The sequence below is a fragment of the Felis catus genome, chromosome E3 (genome assembly GCF_018350175.1).
Source record: "Felis catus isolate Fca126 chromosome E3, F.catus_Fca126_mat1.0, whole genome shotgun sequence".
Lineage (NCBI taxonomy): Eukaryota > Metazoa > Chordata > Mammalia > Carnivora > Felidae > Felis > Felis catus.
In genome coordinates this window covers 38,421,495-38,431,813 of record NC_058383.1, presented here as the reverse complement: position 1 = coordinate 38,431,813, position 10,319 = coordinate 38,421,495, and the positions used below count along the sequence as shown (strand labels likewise).

General features: G+C 50.6%; 1 long non-coding RNA gene across 1 annotated transcript; it reads right to left on the bottom strand.

Moving 5' to 3' along the window:
• Positions 1 to 6,724: 6,724 nt before the first annotated feature.
• LOC109495334 lies at positions 6,725 to 10,244 on the bottom strand. Its single transcript, XR_002150739.3, has 2 exons — positions 10,187 to 10,244; positions 6,725 to 8,299 (listed from the first exon to the last, which is right to left on the bottom strand). It is a non-coding gene; the product is annotated as an uncharacterized LOC109495334 (long non-coding RNA).
• Positions 10,245 to 10,319: the final 75 nt, after the last annotated feature.

Here is a 10,319-nt window from a genome sequence, read left to right as displayed (position 1 = left end):
GCTGAAATCAAGAGTCAGATGGTCGTCTGACTGAGCCACCCAGGTGCTCCCACTAGGAGCGATTTTTTTTAAGTTTATTTATTTTGAGGGCGACAGAGCGTGAGTGAAAGAGGGGCAGAGAGAAGGAGACAGAGAAGCCCAAGCAGGCTCTGCACCGTCAGCGTGGGGCCTGATGTGGGACTCGAACTCACAAAACCATGAGATCATGACTTGAGCCAAGACCAAGAGTCAGATGCTTAAGTGACTGAGCCACCCAGGCGCCCCTGAACTAGCACTTTTTAAATACTGCTGGAGGAGTGGGATACTAGTACAACCACTTTGGCATTATTTAGTAAAGTTGAGGATGTACACACCAAAGACCTATTTCTCTGGGACACACCCTAGATAAAGTCTTAAAAAATACACCTGTTTACACGTACAATAATGTTCACGGCAGCATTGTTTATAATAAAATCCTGAAAGAGCCCAAATGTCCACTAACAGAATAGATGAATGAATGCGGCAGTCATTTAGCGGAATATTATCCAGCAATAAAAATAGAGTAGAGCTATATGCACCTACTTGGATGAATATCACAAGTGAGATGTGTAGTGAAAAGTTACAGAAAAAATGTGAACCACAAAAACTTCTGCAGCCATGCAAGAAGTTTTATGTCATTTGGATAATTACAAAAATGTTGATCCCAGAACACCAGAAAACTCGGAGACACACACGAATATACCGTAAGATTATAGGTGATTTTCTTTCTTGTTTTGTTCTGTCCCTCAACTCCTCTGAGAGCATTCTCTCGTCAGTGATAGCCACGGCCACAGATTGCCATCTGTTGGTCCTCCGCTGTGTTGTGGTCAAGCAGTGATGTGACTGCTTGAAATTGGCAACTCTGGCCTTGCAAAATGTTGTGTTAGCTTTATAGTTTTTAAAATTTTATTTGTATTTCTTTGGGAGAGAGGGGAGGAACAGAGAGAGAGGGAGGGAGGGAGGGAGGGAGGGAGGGAGAGAGAGAGAGAGAGAGAGAGAGAGAGAGAGAGAGAGAGAGAGAGAGAGAGAATCCCAAGCAATCTTCACTCTCATCACAGAGTCCAATGCAGGGCTCGATCCCACAACTATGAGACCATGTCCTGGGCCGAAATCAAGAGTCAGGCTCTTCACCCACTGATTGACCAAGGTGCCCCATGGCCTTGCAGAATGTTTTTGGTGACTCCCTATTTCAGATGCCTGCCACGCTATAGCTGTTCCTCTGTGAGCAGCACCATGGTTGATCATTTCCTTTATGACATGCCTGCCTGGATGAAGTTATATGTGGCCATAAAGGTTTCAAACGTTTGAAGTCTTGGGGCGCCTGGGTGGCACAGTCATTTCAGTGTCTGAGTCTTGATTTTGGCTCAGGTTGTGACCCTAGGGTTGTGGGACTGAGCCCCACCTGGGGCTCTGTGCTGAGGTGAGCCTGCTTGGGACTCTCTCCCTTACTCTGCCCCTCTCCTCTGCTCATGTGCTCTTTCTCTCTCTAAAATAATATAAAATAAAATAAATTTTTTTAAAACGTCAAAGTCTTTGTGACAACAATCATCATCCTACTGGTCTCCATATGACTGACCCTTGTCAACCATATCTACATTACAGAAGCTGGCCAAGATCTCCTAAGCCAAGGACTAGGGGAGCAAAGCTTTAGAAACCTGTAGATCCCACCAAGTGGTACAGGAATTCTGTATGGGATAGTCATGTCTGATTAAATCTCTCCTAAGAACAGCTACTTCCTTGGTTAGACCAATTTCCTTATCTTTATCCTGTACTTTTTAAAAAATATTTTATTTATTTTTTTATTTTGTTAATGTTTATTCTTGAGAGAGAGAGAGAGAGAGAGAGAGAGAGAGAGAGAGAGAGCACATGAGCTGGGGAGGGGCAGAGAGAGAGAGAGACAGAGAGACAGAGAGACAGAGAATCAGAAGTAGGCTCCAAGCTCCAAGCTGTCAGCACAGAGCCTGATGCTTGAACTCATGAACCATGAGATCAGGACCTGAGCTGAAGTCAGACTCTCAACCAACTGAACCACCCAGATGCCCCCAAAAATATTTTATCTTAAAGTAACCTCTATGCTAACATGGGGCCCATACTCACAACCCTGAGACCAAGAGTCACATACGCTGCTGGCTGAGCCAGCCAAATGCCCCATTATCCTGTTTTTTTGTTTTTTAAGTTTATTTATTTTGAGAGAGAGAGAGAGAGAGAGAGAGAGAGAGCGAGCGAGCTGGGGAGGGAGAGGCAGAGAGAGAGGATCCCAAGCAGGCTCCGCACCCTCAGCACAGAACCTGAAGCAGGGTTCTAACTCACGAACCATGAGAACATGACCTGAACCGAAATCAAGAGCTGGACGTTCATCCGACTGAGCCACACAGCCGCCCCTCTCCTGTTCTTAACATACACTCATACTCTCTTATCTACAGCGTAAGGAACATGGACCTTAAGAGTGCACTAAAGAAATTTCTAGGTGGCCGAGGAGACATGTGACTAAAGCTACAGAGAAGCACTGCTCTGTCGTCGTTTTTTCCCAGATCAGACTGTTATCTCTCTCCTTTTTGTCATTGTAGTGCTCTAGTTACATTGCCCTCTGAATAGAGAGGCATCAGCATACCTTAGAAAGTTCATGACACTAGGAACCAAGAGGCTTGGGCATTTTGGTGTACTGTGCAAATGAGATATGATAGTGGATCTGATCTCTCCAGCACTCAATTTCATCATCTAGGAAATGAATAGAATAGTGGACAGGAACATTGTAAGGATCAAATAGATCGTTTATGGGAGTGCTTAGTGAAAACTGCTCAGTGTTATATTTTAAAATTTTTCTATAATGTCTTATTTATGTTTGAGAGAGAAAGAGAGCACAAGTGGGGAGGGGCAGGGAGAGAGAGACAGAGACAGAGACAGAGAATCTGAGGCAGGCTCCAGGATCCAAGCCATGAGTGCAGAGCCCTAACCCAGGCTGGAATTCACGAACCCTGAGATCATGACCTGAGACAAAGCAGGAGGCTTAACCGATTGAGCGACTCAGGCACCCTTGGGAATCTACACTACACCTTTCTTCCCTGGGCCCGTGGATGATCTCTCTCGGGACGGGAAGGTGGCAGTGATGGGGTTTTGTCCAGGTGATGGTGTGTGTGCTCCGAGAAGAGCCGGCAGCCCTGTGGTTGTGTGGGGAGTCGCAGAGCTTCTCCCATAAGGAGAGCCCATGAAGCCCATGGCCAGGGGCTTTCCCAAGAGAAGAACCAGACACAACTCCTCTCAGACTGCGCGGGCCATGGGGCCTTGAAAGGGAGCCCAACTCTTTGAAGAAAATGGTGAGATACAGAGTCTCAGGCTGGAAGGGGAGAGGCAGGAAGGATCAGGGACGAGAGTTTATCAGTGCCTGTGACATCCTAGACATGACCCTGTAGTTGTGTCATGACCAGAATCGGGACCAGGAAACTGGCGGCTTGGGGTGCAGATGTCCAGTTGCAAATGTGGGCTTCACAGTTTCATGTGGTCTTCCCCTCACAAAGGCTCATTCCGTGACAGCTTCGGCAGGATCAGCCTGCAGAGACTCTCCCCTCCCTCTGCTCTTCCCCCATGGGCACATGCGAGCTTGCTCGCTCGCTCTCTCTCAAAAAAAAAAAAAAAAAAAAAAGAAAAGATCCCATTTGGACATGTCAGGTGGCTTGTCAGTTGAGAAGGAATGGAAATGCATGTGAGATGCTCCAGAGCCCAGCTTTGAGGCAGCAGCTAAGAAGCCAGAATGAGAGGGTGAGGGAGACCGGGTGCATGGGTGAGGCCCCACTGTGCCCGGCCCACCCCAAAAACCAGAGAGTTTAGCAACCGTAGGTGGGATGTGTCAGCTTCTGCAACTATGTCCTGTATCTGGGTCAAGGCTTGACTCATAAAAACAGTCCCACCTGGGGATTCCAGTGGACAGTGCCCGATGCTACCCATGGATGGCCCCCAGTGGATAATACCTCGACAGCAGGGGGCGAGTGTGAGCATGCTCTCTTACGCATGAGGTCTCTGGTGGCTCTCTTTGCTTCAACCACCTTACCTTCAGCTGTAAAAGCTTCTTAGGCACCGTATCTGATCTCCGCCGGAATACCTAGCTCTTCCTCTGGTGCCAGTACGGGGCACATCTGGGAGTGTTGGCGGTAATGGGAGTGAAATGAAGCCTCGGCTGTGCCTGCCCACCTGGGGGCCCAGGCCTCTGGCACCTCAAGACAACCATGCCGGTGCTAACGTGCAGTAGAAGGTCTGTGTCCTGAGGTTCCACACAAAGTGTTGACCAGAAAGATCGCTCAGAATGAAAGATGTGTGTAAGTAAAGGTTTTGGAATTGACTTGACCCCCATTCACAGTCCAGCCTTGTGATCTCAATTTCCATGCACATCTAACCTAGGATAGCGTGCATGGGGCCTCCCAGGAAACCCAGGCATTACTTGCGATATTCAGTAAATCTCAAACTTCTGGAAAAACTCCAGAGGTGCCACTAGAACGGCCAAGTACATGGAACACGCCTGAGCGGCTTCAGGAGCACAACTTCCTCCTCTGCCAGAGCAGGGCGTCACAGAGTTCCTTCCCTGAGGCGCACTCCCCTACCACGGGGACAGGTGAGGCGACCTGCTAGAGTCCTGTGTTCTCCACGAGTAGAGAATGCTTTGTCCCCTCTGTCCACCAGGGAGCGGGGCCCGGGGTGAGCGGCAGGACTGTGAGGCAGGAGCTGACGATGGGCAAAGCCAAGGATTTGCGTGTGATGAGGTCAGCGGTGAAATGGGCACGCTCCAGCCCAGGGTCCCCGGAGTCCCCGGCTGTTCCCACACTGGCTGGAAAGGCACTCCCCTCACGAGAGAGACCTAGAAGAGGTGGCAAGAGGAAAGGCAAGTGGGGCAAGGAGGCGGAGAGGCCCAGCTCAGCTTTGGCTCTGGCCACCCATCCGGCTCCTTAAGCTGAGGAACCACAGCAGGTGAGTGGGAAGCAGGGCATCTGTGGGCTTTGGCCTGCTTCTCTGGGTGTGAGAAGACTGGGTCCTCTGTATGGGAATGGTCAGCAGTCCTTGCAAAAAGAATCCTGTCCGTTAGGGAATGAGGTCAGTAGTTAAGATGTTTCAGTGAGGGATATAGGAACCGCGCAGAGAGTCCCAGTATTTCCTATACAGGGGGGACAGCGGCTTCTTCATGGTCTTAGGAAGGGCTGAGCCAAACCAGGAGGGTCATCTACACCTGAGAGCAGATCTGTAGCCTTGGGGGTGTTACCTCGTGTACACCTACTTCAAATTCATTCTCCAGTGGGAGTGCAGCGATCAGGCCGTGTTAGTCAATGGAGGTGGGTAGTAAGGTGTCAAACGTAGGAAGTGAAAGGAAGGAAGGAAGGAAGGAAGGAAGGAAGGGAAACAGCTGCTCCATGTGGGGTTGGGGAAACATAGGGAGGAGGTTGGATTGACAACTCGGAAGACAGGCCCTGCCGAGCTGGGTCACATCGTGGGGGTGTTGGAGTTAGGTGGTGCTGCCCACTGGTGCTGGTACTTTGGAGGTATCTCATGAGGAGATTCTGGAAGAAACTGTCTGCTCCATTGACTGCTTTGTGTCTGGCTGCTACATAACCTAGTATGTTATAGGGAATCGGATGTTTCCCGAATGAATGAATAAATGAATGTATTCTCTGCTTCTTACGGTCTCCTCCAGACTATGTGGGGTAGCTGACAGGCTAGGGTTGGGAACTCTCGCACTGTCTTCCTTCCTGTGCCCCGCGGACTGGAGCGTGAAACCGTTGGAGGGAGGAGGTGACCTCTACCTCTGACAATTCAAGGAGTCAGCAGTTGCCCCTGATGCCTTGGCCCCAGCACACCCTGCAGTGGGAGGAGCCTGTGAGTGAGGCCTCACTGGGCCCTCCACCATTGTTTCCATGGACCTTAACTACTTTCCTCCTTAACCAGACCCAAGTTGAGTGGGCATCTAAAGCTCCTCTGTGAATGATCCGCCTCGGCCTGTCTCCCCCTCCCCACCATGCGTCTCTGGTCAAGTCCAACGGGTCACACCGAAGCCCATCTCTTTGCCTTCACCCAGGCTCTCGGAAGACATTTTGGTTTTTTCCTTCCAGAGCGTAGCCTGTGACTCTGGAAACTGGCCTGCGTGGCCTGTCGCAAGGGCCATGCTCGAGGACAGCGTGTGCAGGACATGTGGGGTGCCCAGGCCAGGCTCAACTGGAGGCAGCATGACGTACATTCTTACGCATTGCTTTCCTCATCCTTGTTCACTAAAATTAAAAATACATGTCAGCTTTTTGGCTTTGACAGAATATTCCTTCTTTCTCATGTTCAATGCCTCAGAGTCTGAATCAGTGACCGGGACCCTAGTCACCATAATGAGACAAGGTCTTAACGCCTCATGTGCACAGGCAAGAAGCAGGACAACATGCCCGTCTTTTCCTGTGTTTTATCCATGAAAATTGACAGAAGCTTCATGATCTAGGCCTGTTCAGAAGTAGTGTTTTAGGTTGGTTCCTGATGCTTCTCACACCCCACGTTCCTTCTCCTGTGCCGGTTTTCCTTACTCCTCTGCTGTCCGTCTCGGTGACCGTGCAAACCCTCCCAACCCAGTTCCGCTGCTTCTCTGCACATTCTGCTGCATCAAAGCAGGCGCTGCCCTTGGATCCCTCTGTGGGATCTGTAGGAGGATGAAGTTTCTGATGGCGAGAATTCAGACCAAAGGCCAACAGCGGAGAGAGAAACACCTTTATGTTCTTCAGAAACAGTGACGCGTATGAACCTGTGGCAACCGTTAACTGTACCAGACCAGAAAGCAGGAACCTGGGTCGGGGCCATACATGGGAGAAATCTTAGAGGAACCCAGGTGTCACACTTGCTCTGAGATTAAGTCACTTAGAGTAGTAGTACCTGGTGGCCTGAGCCATCCCTCCAGCTCTGCCGTCTTCTCTGGGTGACTGGGATACACAGCAGTGATCGACTCGGAGGTAGACGTTCCTGCAAGCAGATGCCTACAGGTCATTATTGGGTTAGGAAACATCTAGGCGGTTAACTTCGAGATGTGCTTCCCATGAGGGAAAATTTCTCCCCTGACTTGCCCCAGGAACACTTCCCAGGCCCCTAGCCACCTATCCTCTGTTCGGAACACGGTTACCCTCGATTTCTGGCAGGACTTTGGATCCCGCAGCCCCCTTTCTTGAGAGCAGATGAAGTCCACGGTGACACGGGACTGCGGGTCACAGGCAGGCCGGGAAAGCAAGCTCGGCGTTCTCACGCCGATTGCTACTCCTGCCCGAGGTTCTCGAGGTCCACTTGTGAGTCTCCTGCTGCGCCTGGGAGCCTGGGACTGGCTGGCAGAAGCCTCCGTGAGCAGACAGAACCTCCAGGAGACCCGTCAACGTACGGAATTGGCCTGTTGGCTCTTCAGCCCCGTACTGTGTTTCCCTTCCTGGCGATGTGAGGTGTCGTCCTCGTGTGCCCCCTGATGGCAGATGGGGGCACGGAGCTTAGCGAAGCTTCTCTCACACAAAGCAGTTGTGAGGCTTCTCCCCGGTGTGCGTTTTCTGGTGGCCACTGGAGTGGGAGCTGCTGCCGAAGCTTCTTCACTGGAGTGAAGGGCCACTGGAGTGGGGGCTCCGCCGGGCGTGGGCTCGCCGGTGAGCGCTGAGCTGGGAGCTGTTGTTGAAGCTCTTCCAACAGACGGTGCTCCAGTAAGGCTTCTCCCCGGTGTGGGTCATCTGGTGGACACTGAGGCTGGACCTCTGGTTGAAGCTTTTCCCACACTGCCCACAGCGGTAGGGTGTGTCCCCCGTGTGTGTCCTTAGGTGGGCAGTGAGGTCGAAGCGCTCGCTGAAGCCTTTCCCGCATTCGCCGCACTTGTCAGGCTTTTGTCCCGTTTGGATTCTCCGATGCCGAATAAGGTAAGGACCTCAGCTAAAGCTTTTCCCACATTCCTGACACTTAGAAGCTTTTTCCAGTTCGGGGCCTGGCTGGTGGCGACAGAGAGATCCCTGAGAGCAGGTTTCTCTGCTCAGATTTGCTCGGGCCTTCTCTCCAGTGTCTGCTGACCCCCCCGTCCTGGGACAGGGCCGTCCCCTCACGCTCATCTGGAGAACGTCTATGTGGCTCTCTCGGCATAGGCTCACCCTTCTTGTCTCTCTTGGTCTCAGGGTGGCAAAAAAGGCCACTAGACTTTCTCCAAAGGGCCTTCTTCACTTCTGCCTGCTCTGAATCTTCCCATTTTTGATTCTCGTTTTTAGTTCCATTCGTGATCTCAAGACCTGAGAGAACAGAAACATGCTGGACCCTGGAAAATGACAGGCAGGAATGAGGAAAGTTACAATTAAAGCACCATCAAGAAAAATACCTAAATGGCGTCATAGGATTCAGTCTTCTACTAATTAATAGCCTAGTTTCAATTTCCAGTTGTAATATTTTCAAGCTCCAAGCCCTGTGGTCACAGGTAAATATCCCCTAAATTCCACCTACTTTTCTCTTGTTCTGTCCCTTTTTGGATGTTTGGACACAGTGACAAAACTGAGGTAGGGAGGCCAGCTCTGTGTCACCTGCCAGTCTGTCTGCAGGTTTGATCTCAATTTTTGACAGCCTAACCAAAGGCCTCCCCGAGTTTGGCCCAAATGAGAAGAAAGCGTGTTGCGAGCACCTGGCCAGAACGTGATTTATCAGGAAAGGAGGATCATGCTGGAGAAAGACAGAAGAGGGGAGTCTGGGCTGGAGCCTGACTGGCCGCCTGAGGAAGCCGATGAGAGAAGCTGCGTAAGAAAAATGACACATACTCCATGAAAAAGGCTGGCGGATGCGTATTTGGGCTCCGAAGGGCAAGGGAAAAAGCATCTAATCTGAGACAGCCAGACTCCCTGGCCCGTGGAAGCCCATCCATCAAGGCTGTAATCGTGCCTGCAGGAGAGGCAGCTCCCTCTTGATTCCCAGGCCAAGGACTCTGGGTGGACCTCCCTTTGGGTGTCAGAGCCAGAAAACAACGCATGAAAGGCCAGTTGAAGGACATCATGACCTCTCTGACATCTTGAGATGAAGGGGGTTGGGGGTACGAGTGAGCAAAATGAGAACTTCTAGAGACAACAGGGGTCAAGCACAGCTCACCTGGGCCCCGGCTGTCCCCCACACAGAGCCTGTCTCCTGGTCTCAATGACCCCTCTCTGGGGAAGGTTCCTGGGAGGCTATTCGAGAAAACAGACTGTTGGAGGGCGGCTGCCACAGAGCAGCCAGAGAGGGGGCTGTGAGTGCAGCAGCAGCAGCACTGGGAACCTGTCACAAATGCATATTCCTGGGGCCTGCCCCCATCCACTGCATCAGAATCTCTGGGGCTGTGCCTGGACACGGCCCCCGGGTGAGTCCGAACACACTAGAGTTTGAGGACCACTGCCATCGCCAGTGGCCTCTGTGTGTGAGGCCTGTGTGTGTGAAGCTCCTTTCAGCAGATTCTTGGCATAACAGCTTTAATCAAAAAAGGGTTTCTTCATTCTAAAGCACTATGGGCACGTTATAGAAAAAAAAGGTTACTGGAGGGGGAAGCTCTGACCCTGCCACCCACAGTTACCCTAGTAGTCCTAAAACTGTCACAGTATCTCATGCCTTTTATTTTTCTCAGACCAACATAATATATTCTTTTCCAGAAATCCACCTTCAAGAATTCTAAGGAAACCGTTTGTTTTGTTGACTTATTAATGGAACTTGGGAGAACACGCAGAGGTGCATGACCCTGAGGCAGTTACCAAACTAGGGATCAAAGCAGCCCGAAGATGGGGTGAGAAGGGGGAGCAGAACCTGGCACAGGGTGTTTTTACCCCCTTCACACTCAGACGCCACAGCCTCGGGAACCACACACTGGAGAGCAGTGATTTTCCAAAGGATTAAAAAGAAATAAATGGTAAGATTTATACTGATATTGATTGTGCACATGTACCTCTTAGGCCATTTTCTGTTAAATCAATAAAAGCTAGCCAGTGTAAACAGTGTAAAGATGGAATGTTTTCCTCTAGGATTTGGGTTCAATAATGTGGTGGCTTTTAAAAATTATCAAGCAGGGGAGCCTGGCTTGCTCAGTTGAAGAGCATGTGACTCTTGATCTTGAGGTTGTGAATCTGAAACCTATTCTGGGTGCAGAGATTACTTAAATAAATAAAAATTTTTAAATAAAATATAATCGGGGCACCTGGGTGGCTCAGTGGGTTAAGCGTCCGACTTCGGCTCAGGTCATGATCTCACAGTTCCTGAGTTCGAGCCCCGTGTTGGGCTGTGTGCTGACAGCTCAGAGCCTGGACCCTGCTTCAGATTCTGTGTCTCCC